At 41.6% G+C, this 23,983-nt stretch overlaps 1 protein-coding gene across 1 annotated transcript in view; it reads left to right on the top strand.

Annotated features, from left to right (window-relative positions):
• The window catches only part of CCDC6 (coiled-coil domain containing 6), a 111,742-nt gene that overhangs the window by 19,254 nt on the left and 68,505 nt on the right, over positions 1–23,983 (top strand). The gene's annotated exons all lie outside the window — the stretch shown is intronic.

Below are 23,983 nucleotides of genomic sequence, written 5' to 3' on the forward strand. Positions count from 1 at the left end.
CTAGGAAAAGAAATGTGGGAGACCTTGGTCTAGACCGTGTTACTTTGCTTTCATTTGCCTAAGTCAGCTAGTGTTTAAAGTGGGCTGCTGTCTGGGGGCTTTGGATTTGGTTTATTTTCAGAGCAGTTGCTCTTTGTTGGGATTAATACAACCTCTATAGCTAGAGACCCCTCACCTTTCAGTTTTTGGGTCCTAGACTTTCCTGTCCATCTGAATCACCTGGCGAACTTCAAAAGTCATGAAACCTGGGGTTAATCCTTCAGGTTCTGAGGATGGGAGTCCCTGCATTAGTATTTTTAAAGATTCCCACATAATTCCAAAATTACCAGCAACAAAGTTTGGGAACCACTGGTCTATACGTTTGTGAGTACATATTAATTTCACCTGAAGCTTGAAAAAGATGCTGCTGTTAAAAATGTGGTTTTTGTTTCCCCATTAAATTTTTCTATCTTTCTTGAACTATAATTGATGTGTTGCACTGTGTAAGTTTAAGGTATCCATGTTGATTTGATAGTCTTATGTATTGTGAAATGATTAGCACCATGACGTTAGCTAACACTTGCATCAAGTCACATAATTATCTAAAAAATACTGATTTTTTAATTGGCATAATAGAAAAGCATCTCATGATCTGCACCTCCCCTTCCCTATTACACGAAAGGTAGCGTAGATGATTCCTTGTTCTGTGACTTTTTTCTCTTCCACTTAATTATATGTTGGAAAATTTTCCATAACAGTACATTCATTGCTTCCTCATTCTGTTTTGCAGATGTGTAGTAATCTGTTATATGGCTGTCTCTTACCACTGGGCATCCAGTTCGTTTTCTGTCTTTGAACTCACATTGTTACAGTGACCTTGAGCATGGATCATTTTGAATGTGGGTGAATATATCTAAGAGGACCCATTACATTTGCTAGTGCTTATCTAGTGCATACTCTGTACAGGCCACCCTCTTAAACCTTTTCCATATATTTGGCTCAATCTTCACATCAGGCCTGTGAGGTAGCCAGTATTATCTCCATTTTGCAGATAAGGAAATAGAGACTCACCAAGGATTGGGTGACTTGCCCAGAGTCACAACACAGAGAGGGGCAGAGCCAGAATTCATTCCTGGACAGATTGGCTCCAGAGACATTACTTTGAAACACTCCATTTCTGGGTATATCCCCAAAAGTGACATTGCTGGGTCAGATGCATTATGTATGTGTAATTTGAATAGATGTTGCCTAATTGCTGTCAACGGGGCTGGCACTAATTTACATTTCCATTAGGGGGATATGAGAGATAGTATGGTGGCCCCCTACCACGCTTTTATCCAACTTGGATTTTGCCAATCTGGTAGATAAGAAGTGGCATCTTGGTGTGGGCTGCACTTCTCAAGGGGATTGGCAAGCATTTTCTCCCTTACTTGTATGAGCATTTGTGTTTCCTTTTCAGCAAATGCCCACTTCACAGTCTTTCTTGATTGTCTGTTGGGATGTTGGTCTTTCTCTTAGCCATTTTCTCAGCACTTTGTATATTTCAGAGACTTGCCCTTTTTTCTAATTTTGAGTTGTAAAAAAATTTCCCACTGTCAATTATCTTTTTTTTGTTGTTGTTTTTTAGCCACAGTGAATTTTCTTGAGGCTTTCTTATGTCATTTATAGTACCAGGAAATACTACGATGTTTGGTAAAACTGTGTTTTTACTCCTTTGGAAAAAAAATGTAGGATGGCTTCTATTGTGTTTTTGTTGAAATGATATACAGTGCATTTAAGAGAGATTCAGAAGAAATCATAGAAGCAGTGATGCTAGATATTCTCTTAAATTGCATTAAATGATTTCAATTCATGGCTGAATATTAGAGGCATATCTCCTGGTTCCTTTTTCTCCCTCATCTTTTTTTATGCTATCACTTTTATATTTCATATACAATCCTGAATTAGAATAAATCTCCTGTGATGAATAGATAAATTACTGAGTTGTATGTATCTTGGATACTATTAGTGTAACCTTTTCCTGTCTCTAGAACCTTCTTAAATGGGCTTACATTTGATTGGCATTATTTCTTTCTTCTGGTTAGTTTCAGTCTCTTTTATCTGGTGGTTTTATTTTACTCTGCAGTATTTTCCATTTCCCCTGTTTAAAGATAGATTTAAAGCTCTGGACCTTAAATTAAGTTTAACCTTCCATGTTGACCACTTAGCTAGTCCTCTCCATTCGTCTCCTAAGTATTTTTAAGGACATTCTGTGTGCCAGGTACTGTGGTAGGGTCTAAGGGACATTCTGCCTCTTAGAGCTTAAATTATAGCTGGGGGGAGAGGGCAATAGCTATCAAGCTGTAGAGTTAAGATTGTGATAGATAGGGGGCTGCTGGGTGGCTCAGTTAAGCATCTGACATCCACTCAAGTCATGATCTCCGGGTCCTGGGATGCAGCCCCACATCAGGCTCTGTGCTCAGTGGGGGAGTCTGCTTCTCCCTCTCCCTCTTCCTCTGCCCCTCCCCTACTCACACACACACCCTCTCTCTCACATAAATAAATAAAATCTTTTTTTTTTTTTTAAAGATTGTGATAGATGCTCTGAAAATATGCATATGGTTTTCAGGGGACCAATCAGGAATTCAGTTTGGGGCAGCCAAGGAGAGCTTTCCTGAAGTGACATCCATTTAGGCTGCCATCATCTAAATGGTAAAGGAAAGTCAGCCATGGAGGAAATTGGTTAAAAACATGTTCTGGGCCAAGGGAACAGGCCATGCAAAAATCCTGAAAGCAACAGAAGCATAGTTAAGTTTGAGGAACTGAGAGATGAGTGTGGTTAGAGTGTGAACTGGATGTTGCCTGAGGAAGGATCTGGAAGTAGGTGGGGCCAGGTTTGACTGGGTTCTAGTCTGTCTGCTGATGGCTACTGTGAATAAAACCTGAACCAGTGGTGAAATATGTAAGACATGAATTTGAAGGGAGGAGACTGTTTAGCTTTATTTCATGCTATCTTCAAATTCTAGAGCTGAGGATACCCTAAGTGTCATTTATTGCTAGTCTAATATACTTGTTTTTAACAAATGATAGACCAGGGGAATGACTTACCCAAATCCACACTGGTGGCCAGAAGTAGTGTCAGAACTTGAACCCATGTCTCTTGGTGAATAAACTATTCTTTGTACTCTGCACTTTCTCTTCCCTGAGAAACGTGCATTCTGACTAAAAATTGAAATGTGTTCTGATGTGAGGTTTTATCCTGATTTGTATGAGAAATCTTATGAAGGTATAAAAATTAAATCACTTAAGAATTTTGTTGAGTAATATTTATTAAAAATATCACACAAAAGAGGAGATTGTCTTCAAGAATGTTGACTTTGCCAAGGCCGTGTCCATGCTTCTAATCCTACAGCCTCAGTACAACTTTTAGTATCTAGAGCATCTACTTCAAGGAGCAGTACTGGCTTTTATTTGTGCTTTTTAAATTAGGAGTAGTTTTTATTCCAGTGACTTTGTCATTCCAGAACTTTCTTTAGATGAATAAATTTGGCCTGCAAACAAGAATTGTAATCCATTCTTTTTTAGTTTTTCATTAGGATGTGTTTTTGCTAGTAATCTTCATAATTTAAAATCCAAATGTGGCAAAAAGATTTGATTGTTAAGTAAACTTTCTGATTTGGTTGGGAGATTGGAGAAGGAATGAAGATGTCTGTAGATATAGGAGTACGTATATCCAGAATGGATCCCCCCTCTCAATAGTTCTGTGCTCATTCTAGTTAAAAGGTGAGTAGCCTGTTCTGTATTTTCTTTGTACAAGAGAAGAGAAAAGAGGAAGATGGTAAGAGGATATGTTTTTCTCACACTTACTAGAGTTTTAGATACTTAGGTGGTAGACTCTTTACACGTCCTCAGTGGGATTTATTGACATCTTAGTGGTGTGTTGTGGAGGGGAGCAGTTTAACCTACACTTTGAGTGAGTCAGAGGCTTTAGACATTCCTTTATTGAAGCCTGTGCATCTTTGTTTTATGGCTCTCTCCAAAATGTCACGCATGTTTCAGATCTTGACTCTGTTGGGGATGGAAAGGGAGCCTGGATTAAAAAGGTGGCTTTACTGGTACTACTGATGAGGTAGACCAGAAGCTGGGGCCAGAGGGAAGGTTAAGGTGAATGGGGAGAATCCGTTCATACTAGGGTCTTGGCAAGGGTTAGATGTAGGAAAATATCCTTATACACGGATCACATACCTAGGGAGGTGAATGGAGAACTAGGTTATCTAGGGTGTGGACTGGATCAGCAGAGGGCACCAGGAACCCCACCCCACTCAGCTTGCCGACAGAACAAGTTTGTAAGGTAGAGAGTTCTTCTGTGCTTCCCGCCCAAGGCTGTTATGTCTCTGCATATTGGTGGGTTTAAGTCTGTAGATGAAGACAAGCAAGAATATCCTATTGGCATGTTTCCCAAAATGCATTCTGTATTTTTTCTTTACCCTATTCAGTCACTAATATTATTAACTGCTCATCTTTTGTCCCTGGCTCCTGAACCCTCAACTTTCTTCTCTTTGTGAAGATCATCTGAGACTCCTATTCAACCAATACAAAATGCGTAGGCTCCATGTTAAAACTAAAAGACATGCTGTTATATTTTTAGGAAAGGTAGGTTTAAATAATTATGTAATTGGTGCATTTGGAATTCAAGCCACAATAAAAATGAAAGATAGTCTCTTATCCTTGACTCTGGGTTGTCTTCATAGACATAACTGCTGTTACTGGTTTCTTAGTCATTTTCTTAAGAGTTTTTCTGCATGTATTTTATGCAGATACATGTGTGGGTCTATATTGTGCCCTTAAGAAAATACACAGAAATGGGACCACATTGCAGATTTCTCTTGCCTTTTTCACTTAATGAAATGCCTTCATTCTTGAGTTTTGAAGGGATTGACTTTCCTTTTTTTTTTTTTTTTTTTTTTATTATTTACTATAGTCATACACACACACAGAGAGAGAGGCAGAGACACAGGCAGAGGGAGAAGCAGGCTCCATGCACCGGGAGCCTGATGTGGGATTCGATCCCGTGTCTCCAGGATCGCGCCCTGGGCCAAAGGCAGGCGCCAAACCGCTGTGCCACCCAGGGATCCCCGGGATTGACTTTCCTTAGAAATAATTGCCATGTTGCTTATATGTATATTTTTCCTGGAACTTAATCAACTTTATTAGCATTGCAAACTCTTCTTTCTGCCTAAATAACTTAGAAGTCCGTGAGAGAACGAAGATACATGGCTTTTATTACTAAATATCTCCTTTTGAGTAGAATCTGCAAATTGGTAGATATTGGGAGTTCAGAACTGCTTTTGGAGTAGCACTAATGCCGTGGTCTTTGGCTAGCGTGGATCACTCTCTTGGGTCACATAAGAGGGTGATGGTCTTTGTAAAATGCTAGCAAGTGTTTGTTCAAAGTTTGGGGTTCTGTGTTGAGGGTTTTGAACTCTGACAAAAGCACATGAAACTGTTTCTGGCATATACTGTGTTCAGAATCTATAGATCCAGTTTCTTAAGACAGGCTCTTTTCCCAACACCATCGGTTCACATGACAGGAGTCCTAGCCCATGTTCTCAAATATATTTTGGGAATTTAAGAGAAAAGTGGCTTTCCTCATGAAACACATGATCAATTGAATTCACTCCAGTTTATGTAAGTGGAACTAGTAAAAGGAACACAAGCTTTTAATATTATGGTCCTGTTGAATAGGATTTATAATTTGAGCAACCTTACAGTAAAACGTACTAATTAGTTATGTTTTTTTCTATCATTCACCTGTGCTTATTACATGGATTCAGTTGATAGAATAGGGAAGAGCAAAGAGAAGATATAGAGGAGCTTGGGTTTGCAAATACAGAGCCTTAGTGGGGAGCCAAGCTCATAGCAAGGCTGGTGCTGCCTTTAGTCTTGACCCTGTTAGTGGGATCAGTGGAGTCTGCTGCGTCTGAGTACATCTTACTGTTTGACCCTTTCATCCTTCACAAGGTATTGATGCCATCATCTGTCTTGCTTGAAGCCACAAAGGGGAGAGTTTATTTCTGTTTCCAGTTCCTTGTCCCCCAACTTCCAGTATCACTTTGGACTCCCTATAGTTTAGTCTTTTGCAGAACTGATACATTGTTTGATTGTTACAAAGACACATGGTGTTTAACTCAAAGACTAAAGTTTAGGGCTGCTGCTGGTACAGAGGAAGGAAATGGGAGAGGTCCCAGTGGGCAGTAAACCCAGCCGGTTACTTAAGTGGTTGGGACCCTTCAGAATCCCTATTTACTGTGCTTTGGGGGTAACAGTATATCCCTCCTCTTTTTTTTTCTTCTGAAATAAATTATATATATATATATATGTATATATATATACATACATACATACATACACACACATACATATATATTCATATGCGTGTGTATGTATATGTGTATATGTATATATATATATATATATTTTTTTTTTTTTTTGGTTAAAATGTAGACAGATCCGTGACACCCTCATACCCCTCACCAAATTCACCAATTCTTAGCATCATATGACTCCACATCGTACACATCTCCCCCCTCCTTCCTCTTTCCTCCTTTCTCCTCTCCCCTCTCCCCTCCTCCCTTCCTCTCTCTCTGCCCTTTTGCCCAACCATCTGAAAGTTGGGTTCACATATCAGGTCAGTCAATTCCTAAGTGTTCAGTGTGTATCTCAGGAACAGAGACATATGAGTGAGAATATTTTTGAGGGCCATCTACTCTATCACACTGTGTCTCTTTTATGAGGACTCACAGAAGAAATTGTTTTCTTAGGTCTTAATACCAAGTAAAGCTGTTCAGGTTTTTGGGCAACAAAAACTCCTAGGCTGCCAGGACACTCAGAACTAAAATTTCAAAATGTATAGGACCTGTTGGCTCACATCTATATAACTTTTAGTTTTACTTGGCTGTTAGACATTTTCTTTTTTCCCTCTGGCCATCCACACTTCCTTCCCTTTTAAAATCTGATATATATTTATGCAAAGAACCCTAGTAAATTTTAGAATGAATCGGTGTATAAAAACAAACTCAAAGTGAATCTGCAATTGCAGTAAGCCCTCAGTGGACCGTACGGGGGGGAGGGGGGAGAGAATGGGCCACCTTGTCTGACCTTGTTATGCCCTTCTGGGACACCCAGACAAAGCAAGTGGAAATTCCCCTCCCTAAAGCCCCAATACTTTCCTTTTTCTTTTGAATATGCTGCCTTGATACTCATCTCCAAAGCATGTCATCTTAAGTCTTATGGCCATGTTGTACTCCATTGTACGCCTACACCTCACAGAGGGCCCTGGCCTCACCTTCTCTTAGGGACATCTTTGCCTGCTGTGACCCGTGTGACTTTGGGTACCAGGGGCCAGTGACATTGCCGGGGAAGTGAGCAGCCCTTGCATGGTTGCATCTGTGAGAACAAAATGAAGGCAGTAGAAAGGAATTGACTGAATGGTATAGTGCTACTGGAGTGTTGAGAATGGAAATGGGTCTCTGAAACAGTAGATGTTGCCGAGAGGGTCGGAAGGCATGAGTGGCAGGAAGAGTCTGAGACCTGAGTGGGGCTAGAAGGCTAAGGATGGGGAAGGAGGAGATAGAGGGAGTGTGGAAGGGGTCAGCTGGACATTGATCTGCTGTATGCCATTTCCTCAGGTTGCGTCAGAGGTGACCACTCCTCCCCAAGTTGTATAAAGATGACATTGGGCAGAGACTGGTTGGCAGGATGTCATCTGGTGAAAACTCCGTGTTTTGTGTATCAGGCACCAGACCACGTACAAGCATTATCTCCAGCAACCCTTAGAAGAACTCTGTGGAGAATAAGCAGTTAACCTCATTTACAGCTGGACAGAGAGGCTCAGAGAAGTTGAGAAACTGGCCTAAATGGTGGACATGTGCTGTCTCCAGAATCTCAGTCAAATGGGTGCCACTCTGTGACATGCTGATACTTCATCCTTCCCTTTTTTTGAAAACTCTTTTTGAAGCGTAACTTCTTTAATATGCATATATGCTAGATGTACAGCTTGGTGAATTTTCAGAGGTTGAAGACACTTGTATAACTTGTACCCAGATCAAGAAATGGAATGTTACTAACGCTCTGGACCCTGCTTTGCCCCCGGTGGTCACCAACCCTACAAGAGTAACTCCTGTCCTGAGTTTGAACTCTGTTTAGCTAGACTTGTACAGTATGTACTCCTTAGTGTTTGACTCCTTTTTGTGTGAGATACATCTGTGTTGTTGATCCTTTTCCTTCTTGAAATTGGATCTCAGGATCTACAGTGTCTAGAAAAACCATTTAAACTCCAGGGCTATAAAGTCTCCTGAGTGTACAGTGGGTTTTTTCAAAACTTGCAAATTTGGAAAATGTAGTCTATGAGGTGTCCTTACAGCTTGCCTTGCTTTGAACTTGAGAAAAAGCTGTCTGAATTTTCAGTCCTTGGTGTAAAGGATTCTCTGTATTAATAGCGAAATGCATTTCCATATTTTTAAAAGAATGGAGCAAAAATCTTGATGCATTTAGAGTTTCTGCCAGAGACATTTTGTCTTATAGATGTGCTTTTATGCAGTAGCTAGGATTCTGAAAAGTTTGTTAATGAAGTTAAATTTGGTTTTACCAAAATGTAAGCATATGTGGGAACTCAATGGGGAAAGAAACCGAAAATTTGCAAAGTGATACCTGTGCCCTTTAGCCAAAGACCAGCAGGAATACCTGTCAGGGGACAAGCTGAGTACATTACTCACTGCAGTGAGGGAGAGCACTGCCAGGGCAGTTAGAGGGTGTTAGAAGGAACATATTTCTTTGGCTGGGTAATCTTGGGGGGTGTCTGGAAAAGCACAGGTTTTCTCTAGATTAGGTGTTTTCAGAAAGCGGGGGCAGGTCTATGATTGGGAATCTCCATGAATCTTACCTATAGAGAGGGCAGATTGGAGTGTTGAAAACTGTTATTGGTAATAAAAGCTGCAGTCACTCATTTTATTGAGGGGGGGGATGTTTGGTATTTTGTGGGTTTCATGAGGATCTTGTTTTCTCTCATTTTGTCATGGTCACAGAGTGACCTTATTTGAAGTGGATGTTCTGTGAGATTGTTTATGCCCTCCAGAATAACATGACCTCGCTGCAAGCGTCCGATGAGTATGTAATAATCTTGAGGTTTAGCTATGAGCATCACATCAGCTCCTGGATATCAGAGGCTGCTGGGTTTTTTTTTTTTTCCCCCTTAAGGAAAGCTTTTAAATTTTTTTTTTGTTTTTCATAAATCTACACTTTATAATATGGGCGTTCTTAAAATAGGATTGACCTTCAGCAGATACTGACTCCTTAAAATACTGAATATGAATTCTCAACAGAAAGTGTATTTAGAACATTACCCCGTAGAACCTTGTTTTCAGGTTTCTTAGGTGTCTGGGGTTGCCCTGTGTGGATTGGTTTTTAGAGGTTTTAGGTAATCCTTGTGAAGTCACATGGCCCTTTGGCAATTGCTTAATAACACTTGACCCTTCTTTCCTTACCTGTTGAATGAGGGTAATTATAACAGTGACCCAAATTTCTTAATGGCCCCTTGTGATGTAATAGTTTGATCTTACCATGAGACGGTATCTAGTTTATACAATACCTGCTTCTGAAAAGGATTTGAGGTGGCCAAGATGATGTGTCTTTTTTCTGTTGGGTGTTGCAGCCACATCTTCTTTACTTTCCCACAAAAAATTTTTCTGCAGGGGGGATTGTCTTCATCTAAGAAAACATCATCAAGGATACTCTGTAGATATTGCAGTGTCTCATTGTGATTGCTTTTTAAAGCAGTGTTTGAGCAGAAGACTTGCACTTTGGTGAGCCCAGCATTCTGGTTATGAAGAGTAAGGGGCTTGGGTTCACATTTTGGGTCACCTTAGACTTCTGATCCTGTCATATGGGCTAGGAATAGGACTTAACTAGCACATGCTTTTCTCATTTTCTTGTCTAACAGAGCATTTAAACTTGTGATTTCTGGCACCTTCTCTTTTGCTACTTGAATGCGTATAAACGTAGCCTTATCTGTGAGCTGCAGCTGTGTGTGAATGCTCATCCGGTTTCATGGAACAGAATGTGAAACTGGCTAGTGAGAATGGTGAGTTTTACCTTGCAACATTCAGCTTGACAATAATCAAGAAAAGGAAGGGAAAAAGATGAGGAGTAGTGTTTGGATTAATTGAATAAGAGCTTCAAACCAATGCAAGTAGGTGAAAAAAAATGATAGGAGCTAGAAAGTAGATATTTTTGCTGTCAAGTGTAGTACTTTTTGTGCATATTTTGGGGTACTATATAATTTTTGTCTAAATATATGACCATTTATCCTGTTGAAATGCTTTGAAATGGCATCCAAATTCCATAAATACCCAGATTTAGTTATGAACACTCTTTTCTGATTCCTTAATCTCTGTAGTCCTGTGTTAATAACTCTATTTTGATTATTACAACTTTATAGTGGGTTTTACTCTGCCATATGGCAAGTTCTGACACATTGTTTTCAATACTGCCTGGCCATTATGGTTTTCCTCCCACATGTCACGTCCCTTAAATCCTGTGGGGATTTTAGGTTGGAGAGAATTTATATCTTATAAATCTCCTGTTTATCCAGTTGTTAAGGTTTGCATTTCTTTTTTAACCCTCTGGCGAGGCTTTTAAAAATACATCATTTAGCATTTCCAGGCTCAGTGTTTTTTTCATAGATACCCTTATTCTTGCCATTGTGAGCAGGACTTTTTCTATTTGACTTTCTCATATTTAGGAATGATTTTGCTTTGTGTTATTCATGTGTTGCTTGGCCTCTTGATTACCAGCCAGTTACCGGTGGGCTTTCTTGCACTTTCTAGGTGGATGATATCTGGAATGAGAGATTCTGTTCTCTCCTTTTCTAGCATCTAATCTCTTACCAGAGAATCAGGTTATACTCACATTCAGATTAACGTGTTTGGCTATTTATACCTGGTAAACAGACAAGAGTACTAATTTAAACAGTGTTGGCTTCTTCGCTCTTAGGCCGCGAGTGTTTCTGGGTCCTGGTCAGTCTCTCCTTCCACCAGTTGGCTTCAGATCTTTCCTTGTACCTTTCCACTGCTGCATGTTTTGTGGGGCTTTTTTTGTTTTGTTGTGTTTTGTTTTTTCAATAGAACAGGGTTCCCTAGACCCACCCTGGCCATATCATAATCAAAGGAAAACTGACTTTATGCCATTTCCCACTTGCATGCTGGCCTTGGAAACTAACCCTAATGTAAGAAGAAGCACCTCGGCTGTATTTCCTTTCTGTTTATTGCATTAGCTAGGACATTCTGTACAACCTTGAATAATATTGATGATTGCAGGCATCCTTTTCTTGTTCCCAACTTTAATGGGAATGCTTCTTGTGCTTTAGCCTTAAATATGTTGTTTGATAAAAGCTTTTGGTAGAAGCTTAGACACAGGATGTTTGCTTTGTTTTGTTTGTTCTCATGAGTGAATGGAGTTTTGTCAAATGTTTTGTATCTGTTGTGATGATATTTAAAAAATCTTCATGTAATGAAATACAATAATACATCATCTAATGTTGAACTAGCCTCTCATTCCTGAGATAAACCCTACTAGTAATTTTTTAATTTTAATATATTACTGTATTCTTATTCATTCTGCTAATATTTTACTTAAGATTTCTGCATCTGTATTACATAAAAGTGGTGTTCAGCTTTCTGTTGTACAGTTTTGGAAGCAGGGTCATTTTTTTTTTAATTTATTTATGATAGTCACAGAGATAGAGAGAGAGAGGCAGAGACACAGGCAGAGGGAGAAGCAGGCTCCATGCACCGGGAGCCCGACGTGGGACCCGATCCCGGGTCTCCAGGATCGCGTCCTGAGCCAAAGGCAGGCGCCAAACCGCTGCGCCACCCAGGGATCCCAAGCAGGGTCATTTTTGAGTATCTTAGATCCTTTAAAAAAAATTTTTTTTTAAGTAGGCTTAGTTTGTATAACATGGCAGTTACCTTCATCTCAAAAGTGTGGTGGGACTTGCCTATCGAAAACATCTGGGGCTGGTATCCTTTGTAGGTGGGAGAGGCTTTTAAAAAAAAATGTCAGAAGCTTTCCTACTGGGAGAATTGTGGTGGCAAGTAACCTATTTTGTGAGGCAGCTGGGCACATCACACATCAGTGATAATGCTTTGAAAAAAATGACAGGTATGCATACACATTTGTGTCTCTGAGTCCATGCACGTCGCTCACACACATGCTTGGGATTGTGAAGCTGCTCCTTGGGAGTTTTTAGTGATCATTGCATTTTCAGGATCACAGAATGTTCTTTTAGTATTTTGGTAGGAATACATAGTATGCAATTATGCCCAAATATCGGTGTTCTTTGCATAATATCATTAAACACAATGCCATGTAGCAGGCATGGAATGGCCAGAGCTTTTGGCTTGGTCTGTTTCAGCCAGTTTGGTGCCTTATGTAGGTCTTAAAACATCACATTGAGTACAGGGGTTTCTGCACTAACATGATAAATGTGTTCCTGAAAAACTTTGCCTTGTGCAAGATCACTGAAAATATGAAGGCTTTGAGGGAGCAGTAGCATTGGGGCAGACCACCCACTTGAGAACTACCCAGTTTTTTGTACCTTGGGAGATAGAGTGTGGACGTGGGGAATTGTGTTGAGTAGGTCAGCAACTTCCAGATGTACTAGCAGCGTTTGAAGCACCTGCTATGTGCCTGGGATTTGGAAACATTCGGTAAAGGTCTTTGCTCCCGAAGTTCACCTGGATAAGAAATCTTTGAACTGTGCTCTTTGAGCCTCCTTTACCCTCTGCCTGTTCCTCCTTACTCCTGTTTGTCCATCCCAGGCTTCCTCTGGTTCAGTCACCAAGGAGCTGGTCACAGCTGCCTGTGTTGAGCAGATCTCTGCCAGACTTAAAGTATTTTTTTTCTGATGACAAATAACTATTTATTGCAGAAACTATGAAAAACAGGTTCACTCTACCAATTTAGCCAGTGCCATTCCTCAGAACCATTTCAATTGCTTGTACTTCTGCTTCTTTCTAATGCATCTGAGGGTTGGTGTGAATTTTTTAAGCAAAATTGGGGTCATGTTGTGGCTCCCAGCCTGTTCTTTCTTGTTGAACACTGTATCATGACAATCGTCCCTTGTTCTTAATTATGGCAGCATAATTATTCCATTGTTAGGATGAACTACCATTTATCAGTGCCTGTATTTCCTGTTTCTGCTGTAACAGATCACCACATATTACTAAGAGACTTGAAACAGCATAAATTTATTATCTTCCTTTTGCCTAGGTTAGAAGTCCATCACAGGTCTCCCTGGCCTAAAGTCAAGGTGTGGCAGAGCTGCCTTCCATTCTGGAGGCTGTAGAAAATCTGTTCCCTTGCCTTGTCCAGTGTCTAGAGGCCACCGGTACTTCTTGGCTGTTGGTCCCTTCTTCCATCTTTAAAGCCATTGATGGCAGATGAGTCCTAGGTGATCCCACTCTGCCCGCCTCTCTGCCTCCACTTAATGTTTTAAAGGACCCCTGTGAGGACCTTGAGCCCACCCAGATATCCCAGAACTGCTTATGTTCAGTTAGTTGGTTAGCAGCCTGAATTCCATCTCTTTTGTCATGTAAGTAATATAGGCACAGGTTCTTGGATTTAGAGGGCATTTTTCTGCCCATGCTAGTCTCCTGTTGTTGATGAATTGTGAATTGGTTGTTTGCATTCATATGGATGACGACTCAGTGAACGCCTCCGCATATTAACCTCTGTATATCTCTGGGTGATCTGTGGAACACCTTTCTGTAAATGGAATATTTCGAAGTGATTGTTTTAATATGTTTGACAGAAATTATCAAATTACTGAAATTTCCAGTCTTGAGTGGTAGGAGAACAGAAGGCAAGTTTAGGTTTAGAGCCAAAGACAAATTTTCAGAACTGGGAGGAGACCAATTTGTTCCTTTGTTGCATTCCTTCTAGAGTGTAAGGTTCTGTCTCTCATTATAGCTTTACATTCCCTGTGCCTTCTGGCACATGTCATACACATTTATTGGCATATATTTGCTAGATAAATGAGTAAAGGAAATGAGTATATACACTTATCACACACACACACATTCATGCACATACACTTTACTGTAACTCTTCTTTTACCTTTTTTCCAGTATTAAATATCAATAGTTCTCTGTCTGAATTAGTAACCATGGTTAATTTTGCAGCATTTTGGATGTTGACAGCTGTTTTGTGTTTAAATGTAATACTGCCTCAATAGCACTGAAATCGGAAACATTTATTTTTGCAAAAAGCATTTAAGATACATTTGGATGCTTTTAACTGTTCTGTCTTCCTAATTTTGAAGGCTAAATACGTGTCCTATGTATTCTGTTTCTGCTTCTTCCTCTCCCCCTTCTAATACAAAACAGTTTATTACAAAATCTTCACATATTTATATAAATCCCAGTTGCCAGAAACAGTGAGTGAAACCTAGAGTTACTTTGAAATGAGCAGAATAAAATGGCACCTTAAAATACAGTCCCCCAGTCTCTTGTCCATGGAGCCAGATGTGTTTCAGAATTAAGATTTTTTTGGTGGTGACGACAGAGATGTATTTGTTTCCCAAGGCTGCTGTAACAAAGCACTACCAACTTGGTTGCTTAAAACAACAGAAATTTATTCTCTCACATTCTAGAGGCTGAAAGTCTGAAGCTAAGATGTTGCAGGGCTGTGCTCTATGGGAAGCCTGCAGGAGAGGGGCCTGCCCTGCCTCTGCCAGCTTCTGGAAGCTTCTGGGGGTTCCAGGTGTTCCTTTGGCTTCAGGTGTTATGTTTCAGTCTCTGCCTCTGCAGTCACATCCTTGTTCTGTCTGTGTTTTCCCTTCTCATAAGGACGCCAGTCCTATTGGATTAGGGTCCACCCTAATGACCTCCTCTTAATCTGATTTTAACTGCAAAGACCCTATTTCCAAATAAGGTCACATTCACAGGTACTTTGGAGAAAGGACTTCAACACAACTTTGGCGGGGTGGGGGGCAGGGAGGGCACAATTCAGCTCATGATGGGGTGGGGTATGGAAAGGCATTGCTGGACGCATGCCACATGTAACACCTCTGAATGGGTTGGAACAACAGTCCATCAGCAAACACATCGGCAGAACGTGTGTTCCATCACACTGAGTGCGATGATAAAGCCGCACACTGCCTTGTGTCATTTTAAATCAGGCTTTGCCACCAGGCCAATGCAGTTCAGGCTGCTGGGCTTCCTGCCCAATGGTTGCAGCTTTTGGTTTGCAGACTCTTGGATTTTGGAGTTCTGTTTAAAAGATCGAGGACCTATGCTGGGTTTTCACCTTCATTCCTAACAGCAGGTTAGTGAGCTTTCTTAGAAGTTCTGTCCGGGGAAAGTTACTACTTGTGTGCTACTCAAAAGTTACATCTTTGGCCCAACAAAACAGACTTAGACCTGGATGTCAAGGAGGTAATGTAGTTTGACCCCTGTAACCCTATGTGCAACCGAAATAGAAATTTTATGTTGAACAGTAAACCCTTGCTAGCAGTTAAACTGTCTCTCTCTCCTCCCTCACAGAAAAACAGAATTTTCGTACATCAGCCCACAAATCACAAAGCCAGTCTTCCATTGTAGCCAAAGTATCACGCCTTTCTGCTCTTAAGAGGAGTTGGCCTCCATAGAAAGTCAGTGTGGGAGCCAAACCCCCAAATACATTTGTACCACCAAGCAGATGATGAATGGCGGAGTGAATTGGCTACCACTTTCTCATCTGCAGCTGCATGGGAGGCAGACAAAGCTTTGTAGCTTTGAAGAATGTCTAAAGCTGTTTGCTTTATTTATTTATTTATTTATTTATTTATTTATTTATTTATTTATTTATTTATTTATTTATTTATTATTTATTTTTGCTGTTTGCTTTAAATGCCAATATCTTAACTCCATACTGAAACCCAGCGTTGCAGAATCTGCTGGAAGGAGTGTCCACCTAGTGTAGTATCAGATACTGTTCAAGCATGTTCTCTGTAACAGTTCTTACAGTGGAAGTATTGGAATCATCTGGAGCGTCAGGGAGATTGGGCACATCAGCGAGATAGGATACTTCTGATATCAAAAATCATTGGAGGAAATTGAATTACAGAGAATACTTAGGATATATATAGTAAGTGGGGTAGAGGGATACAGTGTGCCTATAATATGAACCAGTTTTCTCAAATGTATAGGCCGACTCTGGAAGGTATAGATAACAGTGTTAGCAGTGCTTTGCCTAATAGACTACTTATTTTCCTGGGAGACTTCTACTCTTTTGTAATGTTTCTTTTTTCACCCCCACTCCCCACCCCTAGCCTTTCTCTCCCCTAAGTCCCTGGGCCTTTTACTTTTGGGGGGAGAATTGTATCCCCTTATATTTAATCAGAGTCCTGTGCCTTTCTGCTGCTAGTTGTCCACTGAGTTTGGAGGAGACCCCACTGCCTCTGGAGGCAGGAGGAGGAGGATGTAGGAAGAGCACTGAATGGGGAATAGCGATATTTGGGTTCTCATTCCCACTTCCCATGGACTAGCCTCAGTGTCCTCTGATGACAAAAGGTTTTCCCTAGAGTTCTGGATAATGTAGCTGATTTTTGTCAGTTGCTGTGTCATCATAAGGGACTTTGGATTATCTCACATTGTATAGAGAAAGAAATGTGGGCTTAGGGCAGAGGGAAGCTTGCCAAGGAGTTCACAGCATAGCCAGGACCAGAGCCCCAGCCTCCTGAGTGCTAGCGCACTGGTTTCTGGCTCACCAGCTGGCCTGGTCAGGAGCCTTGGGCCCCACACCCCAGAGCTGCCCTGCTGTGTCGAGAGGGGGGGCTGGCATTGGGCATTTACCTTTTTAACTTTTTTTAAAAAAATGAATATTAGGTGATGCTAATGTAATCTTGATTTTGGGTTTGTAGGCAAGGCAGTCCTCAGGGGGGTGTGCGTGTTGTGTATGTGTGTGTGTGCGCGCATGCGCATCTACACACACAGATGCAAAGCGAATATTCATATTTATAGAACTTAGTATGCACAAGGCAGCATTCTCAACATTGTGGATGTTTTGTGACAAATTAGCCCTTAACTCCAGAGGCACTATTAGCATTTCTTGGGTGCAGTTCTATTAATTTTTAAAATATTTACAGGGATTTATATGCATGATCCTTATATACATTTATACAATATAATAAACATGTAATTTTAATTTATTACTAGATGAATGCATTTATCCTTATTAATAAAACTTTACTAATGGGATCATAATACACATACTCTTCTTGCCTTTTGCAATTTTAACTTACTGTATCTTGGGGGAGCTTTTAATTTCTAAACTTATTTCTGCCTTTCTTATACTGATGAATTTTCATCTCAGGAATTGTACTAGGACAGAAGCTAAACTGCTGAAAGGGAGACCCAAAATATGGTGGCTCTGAGTCTTTCACTATCTCTCACCAGTTCCAGGCTCTGTGATGTTCGCTGGCCTAGGATCTTGCATCTCACAGCTGTACCATCTTGTTGTGGGGTTAGCTGCCTCTATGCTTCATAACCGCCAGCTGTCAGCCTGTGGGAAGGAGGAACATGGGTGACGATGCTTCTTTTTTTTTTTAACATTTTATTTTTAAAATTTATTTATTTTTAAAGATTTTATTTATTCATGAGAGACACACACACACAGAGGGGGCGGGCAGAGACACAGTCAGAGGGAGAAGCATGCTCCATGTAGGGAACCTAATGCGGGACTCGATCCCGGGATTCTGGGATCATGCCCTGGGCTGAAGGCAAGCGCTAAACCGCTGAGCCACTCAGGGATCCCTTATTTATTTATTTGACAGAAGAGCACAAGCAGGGGGAGCAGCAGCCAGAGGTAGAGGGAGAGGCAGGCTCCCTGCTGAGCAGGAAGCCCGATGAGGGGCTCTGTCCCAGGACCCCTGGGATCATGACCTGAGCTGAAGGCAGACACTTAACCAACTGAATCACCCAGGCATCCCTGATGCTTCCTTTTAAAAGATGTGACTCCAGAGTCTGACACTGCTTCCTTCCTCTGTTCACCTCCTCTAGACCAGATACTGATCTCAAGGGTCACCTCGCTGGCAAGGAGGTAGGGAAATGCAGTCCAACTGGGTGGTCATGAGTCCAGATAGAGCATGAGGGGATCCTGTTGTGGACAGGAGAAGGAGAAAGAAGGTTCAGCCTAGAGGTGAGTCACTTTCCTTGGCTACTTGTGAGCATTATGTGGCATTGGTGATAGGAAGGAAGAATGGAAGTCAGAGCTACCAAGTATAGATAGGGCTGTGTTGTGATATTGCTGGCATCCGTGGAAGCTGACATAGGGTGGGAGAGGCTGTGGTGGATCTGGAAGTCCTGGACTAGCTGTGCCAAGGGCAGTGACAGAACTTTACTCATTTTTCTGTCACAAGAACCTGACACAGTGCTTTGACCATCAGCTAACCAGCAGAAGAGCAAAGTGGGAAAGGCTCAGAGATTAAGGGAAGGCTTTCCTTGCCTCTCAGAGAGTGCCTGTGTGTCTAGTATTTGAGTGCTTGCCATACACCAGGCACGGTTCTAGACTCCGAAGCCGCAACAGCCACCAGCAGATCTGCTCTACTTCCTAAACCCACGTGCTGGTGAGGAGTGATAGGGAGACAGAGAAGTAAAAACAACCCCACAGAAACATTCGAGGGGGAATGTGTCCTCTGATGGAAGGGAAGCCATGGGATGGATGACTGAGGGCTGTCTGTAGACTTGGTGGCAGGGCCCAGGTAGCCAGCCTGCCATGCAGTGGAAGGTCTAGCTAGGGCCCAGGTCCCACACAGGAATTATGTGTTTGACATGTGTGGGGGTAGATGTGCTGGTGTAGCTGGCATGCCATGAGCACGGCGGGAAGAGGCAGGCAGAGGCAGGCAGAGACTCCATCATGAAGGGTTGGTAGATGGCAGGAAGGAGTCAGCATTTCTGAGTATCTAAGGCACTGGAGGGCTTGATGTAGGACAGTGAAGTGGTTAGTTTTCTGCCTCTAAAGTCACTTTTGGATGCAGAAGGGAGCATCTCATAGATTGTATGAGAGCAAGAGGGGAAAAATCAGGGCTGTCTGGGTAGCTGTTGTCAGCTGGATATAAAATGGTGGTGGCTAGAACAGAGGCAAGGAGAAGAATTGAAAGAAACATTCTAGATCTATTTCAGTTAAAGACAAGGTGTTCCGATGGCTCGAATGGGCACAAGGCTGCAAGGCATAGAAAAACCAAGGTTTACTCAAGATGTGTTTGATGTTGGTTACGTTTGAGGCTCCTTCATGATCTCCAGTTGAAGCTGGTGAGTAGGTAGTTGGTTAAGAACCTGGAGATCTGGGGAGATTTTTCTGGCTTAGTAGTCTCATGGCCTCTTAGGGTGCCACTTAAATTCAGACTTTGGGTTATACCTTATACCCCTACACTGAAATCATTAGGATGTGATGGGTGTGAAGTGTGCTCCTTTCTTTGGCTCTCATGGTTTTTGAAAGCTAGATGAAAGGGCATTCTTGCTGGATACAGGGTGAGTCAAGGGTCACCAAGACCACCCCCTGGAGAACTCACATCATCCATATGTGGTGATGATCATGGCTGAGATTTATTATAGCCAGAGGCTACAAAGCAAAATCAACACAGAGCAAAGGTACCCAGCTCGAAGTCTGGAGGGAGCATGAGCTTGTAAGAGTTCTCTTACACTAGTCCTACAGGATGTACTTACTTCCCCCTGGCAACAGGTTGTGATGACAACACATGTGAAATGTCCATCAGGGAAGCTCAGTAGAGACTCAGCACCCATGGTTTCACTGGGACTGACCATGAAAGGCACCCTCTGCTTAGCATATACCAAAATCCTAGACTCCCAAAGGAGAACATTTTGTTTGTAAAGTTTTGACACAATGAGCCCCTTTAATCAGGGTGGTGGGAACCTTTCCCATATTCAGATTCCCAGTCAAGGACTAAGCTTTGTAAGCAGCCTTTCAAAGAAAGTGGTTAGGCCTACTATACGTTAGCTCTTTTACACACAAGAGAATGTAACTTCCTTATCCTGCAGTTTCCTGATGGACTTGAATCCAAATCTTGACTGGCTTGCTTGTGTCAGACCTGCTCTCATGGTTTCTTTGACCTGTCTTCCCTCAACCTGACAGATACACCTCTATTCACTCTGCAAGAGCAGGAGAGAAGAGCATGTGGAGTAAAGCTGACTTGCCAGAGTGTGCTGTCAGGATGCCTGGGAACAACAGTGTCACACACCATCAGGAAATAGGTGGTCTCCCATTTGGAGCAGTGGTAGTAGTGGTAGCAAAAAAGTGGCTCTTGTGCAGTTCTTAAAGATTACCTGTCAGTCATCCAACAGTTACTTTGTTCGGGAAAAGAAATTACAGGGTATCCCCTCTGGCAGATGAGCTGCTTTGCCATGCTCAGGCACTGTGCAACAGTACCTGTTAGCTTTAAGGTGAGCTAGTGGATTTGGCTTCTTTCTGGAGCATCATGCTACATCCTTCATACTAGGGGAAGACCTTGTTATTTGAAATGGTAGAGTAGGCCATAAAAGGACTTAGGAACTTTGGAGCTAGTCCAGGGCTTAGGTTTGAATTGCAGCCCTGATACTTAGTAGCTTGGGTCCTTGGGCAAGTTGCTTGACCTCTCTCAGCTCTTTATTTTTTTTTTTTTTAAGATTTTATTCATTTATTCATGAGAGACACACAGAGAGAGGCAGAGACACAGGCAGAGGGAGAAGCAGGCTCCATGCAGGGAGCCCGACATGGGACTCCATCCCAGGTCTCCAGGATCACACTCTGGGCTGAAGGCAGCGCTAAACCCTTGAGCCACCTGAGCTGCCCTCAGCTCTTATTTTTATATGTGGCTGAAATGTGTGAAGCCCATATATTGATCAAATGAGATGTGTGGAAGGAGCCTCCTGTGCCAGAAATATAATCAATACTTTTATCATATAGTTTGGAAATAGAGTCCATAGAGTTAATGATTCTTTTATAAAAACACACATATGTATATTTGTATATACTATAACAGTTGTATATTTGTTTATGTTTATATTATTCAGCAGTTGTTTGAGTGCTTGTGTGCTGGACCATTTCTTCTGTTACTGTGGTGGATAAAATACTTACCTTTTTCTTCTGTGCCGCTTAATCTCATTTTAAATCCCTTGATTCTTCAGGCTGTTTTATACAGCCAAGATCACTCCAAGGCCAACAGCTAAGTGTACAGATTAATGATGTTACTTTCCTTTAATTGCTAGGAGGATTATATACCCCTTCAGGGCAGGAGCAATGTCAGTGATATTCACTGCCATATCCGCATAGTGCTTGCCATGTAGGAGGTTCTCTATCATATGTATTAAGTTACATTTAAAAGATCTAATCACTGTAGTTGCTGCTTCTACTTGTCAGCTCTTCTGGTTGGGAACTTATTGAGGGGGAAGCCTATTATTGACAAGGGATGCCTCCTGGGTGTAGTGCTGAGATGCACCCCTGCCCACGTCAGAAATAGGGGGGACATGGTTAATAATGCAGGGTTCCTGGTTAGGGAAGCTATGAGTTAGGCACATTGTGAATGGTGCCTGACCAGCATTCAATCTGGAATAATAATTGTTTGCCGTCAACTCTTCCTCTAGGGTGAAAATGACCAGTGAGATTATTAAATATTTCCTCGAGTTTTGGTTTTGTCATTCCTAATTTTCTTCACGATGCTTCTGTCATCAAAGTACCTTTTGGGGAGGAAGGATTCCTGTCTTTTCTGTTTGGCCTGCCTTCCTGTTTCACTGGGGTCACTGTACCACAGCTCCCCCTATTGATCATTTGGAGTAGTCCGTGCTTGCTGGATTCCTTTGCTCTGCACAGTGGGCAACTGAGTAGTAATGCTCATTTTCCAATCTTGTCGAGCTGTAGAGATTTCATATTCCTGTTTTCCTGATCTCTGTTAGTGTCCCAGCACCAAGTCTGGAAACTTGGAGGTGTTTGGGGATAGGTAGAGGTATAAAGGGTGTGGCATTAGTGGTTTTCTTGTGAAAAAATGGTAGAGGCCTCAGTTTTTTTTTTTTTTTTTTTTAGATTTTATTTATTTATTCATGAGAGACACAGAGAGAGACGCAGAGACACAGGCAGAGGGAGAAGCAGGCTCCATGCAGGGAGCCCAACGCGGGACTCAATCCCAGTCTCCAAGATCAGGCCCTGGACCGAAGGCGGCGCTAAACCGCTGAGCCACCCGGGCTGCCCAGTTTTTTTTTAGGGTATTTTTTTTTTAGGGTACTTTTATTTTTAAAAAGTAATCACTGTACCCAGCGTGGGGCTTGAATTTATAACCCCGAGATCGAGAGTCACATGCCTTACTGACAGAGCCAGCCAGGTGCCCCTAGAAGCTTCTGTTTTAAGAGCACATCTTCCAAGAGCAATGGATATTTAACTTTCCCCATGGCTTCTGAGCTGAGATGTACCCTGGAGGTAGTAATATCATCAAGGTGAAGAAGATGATGCATTTAAGTTAATGAGTGATGAGAATCACAAACACAGAACACTGATGTGCTCATTTCTCTCTTTGTGTCTTTAGTCTATCCAGTTTATGACAGTTCTTACAGATGTGTGTGCCTTGAGACTCTTAGGCACAGTTGTTGTCTGATCTCTTTTTATATATTGCATAAAGATCCGAGGAGGTTACCTTTCATGATATCGCAGGACCAATGCCTGTGTTTATAATTGGGAAACGTTGTTATTTCCACTGTGAGACTCTACATCTAGTGCTGTCAATAGGTGAGGAAATGAGTTTTAGTGGTAGGAATTGCTCATCGTATGATCCAAAAAAAAGAAAAAAAAAAAGCTTCTGACCATAGTTAATAGGTTCATTTTCATTAACAATGCAGGTGGTCTTCCTCCTCATACTGACCTAAAGTATTAATCAAATTCTAGAGTTGTTCCTCTCTCATGCTCATCATTTAGAGATTTTAGGAAATGTGTGTCTTCACAAGAAGGGAAGAAACTTTGAAAAAGAGAAGTGTCCTGATTGAGTAGCATTTTACTGCTTCTCTCATTAAGAAATGAAAACTTTTTCCTACTCCCTTGATCTTGGATCATACAAGCTCAACTGAACTTCCAGCTGAATGCAGTAGTATGAGTGAGCTCAGTGAAACTAGCCAAGGGAATGCCTGTAGAATGAGGTCAAATAGTTCATTGTTTTTTATAGGCATTACATTTTGGGGTGGTTTGTTACATAGTGATAGATAACCAATAGAATGAAGACACTCAGCCAGGGATCCTATTATGCCCTCCTGTCCTCATAAGAAATCATCAGGCTTGCGAAAATAGTCTTTCACATTTTAGTATAATTTAGGTTAGTCTGATTGCTTTTCAATTGCCACTTGAAAGGGCTGCTAGGTGCTCATAACTTTGTTTTATAAGGAAAGGAAGGTAGCTGATTTTGGGGGTGTGATTGCTTTTGGGGAAAGGATTGTTTGGGTATTTTGCTATACTGGGGTAGGGCCTTTAGAGTACTTTGAGTGTACTACCAATTTGGTAAGGAGATAAATAATTCTGTGAGGGAAGATGAGGAAATACCAAATAAACTTGTGAAAACTATGCCTTGAATTGACTCCATACTAAAGAAGGGGGAAAGAAACCTCCTTTATCCTACTCAAATAGGATGTTTTTGCTTTTATTATTTTTAAAGGAATCTCTACACCCAGCATGGGGTTTGAACTTAGAACCCTGAGATCAAGAGTCCTACACTCTTCCAATTGAGCCAGCCAGGCACCCCCTCACTTTTCTGTTACTTTTGACTGACTACAGACATTGTATAGCGAAGACTGAGATGAATAATACTATGACCAGAAATGAGTATGTCTCTTCTGTTGGGCCATCAATGTGAGACTGAGTCTGTCTAATCAGTCGTTGAACTGGATTTGAGTTTTGTTGGTGGTGGTTTATCATTTTTCCACAAGCTTCAAATCCCTCCAGTACCTTATATATAGAGTGG

This window comes from Nyctereutes procyonoides, unplaced genomic scaffold, assembly GCF_905146905.1.
Source record: "Nyctereutes procyonoides isolate TBG_1078 unplaced genomic scaffold, NYPRO_anot_genome, whole genome shotgun sequence".
Classification (NCBI taxonomy): domain Eukaryota; kingdom Metazoa; phylum Chordata; class Mammalia; order Carnivora; family Canidae; genus Nyctereutes; species Nyctereutes procyonoides.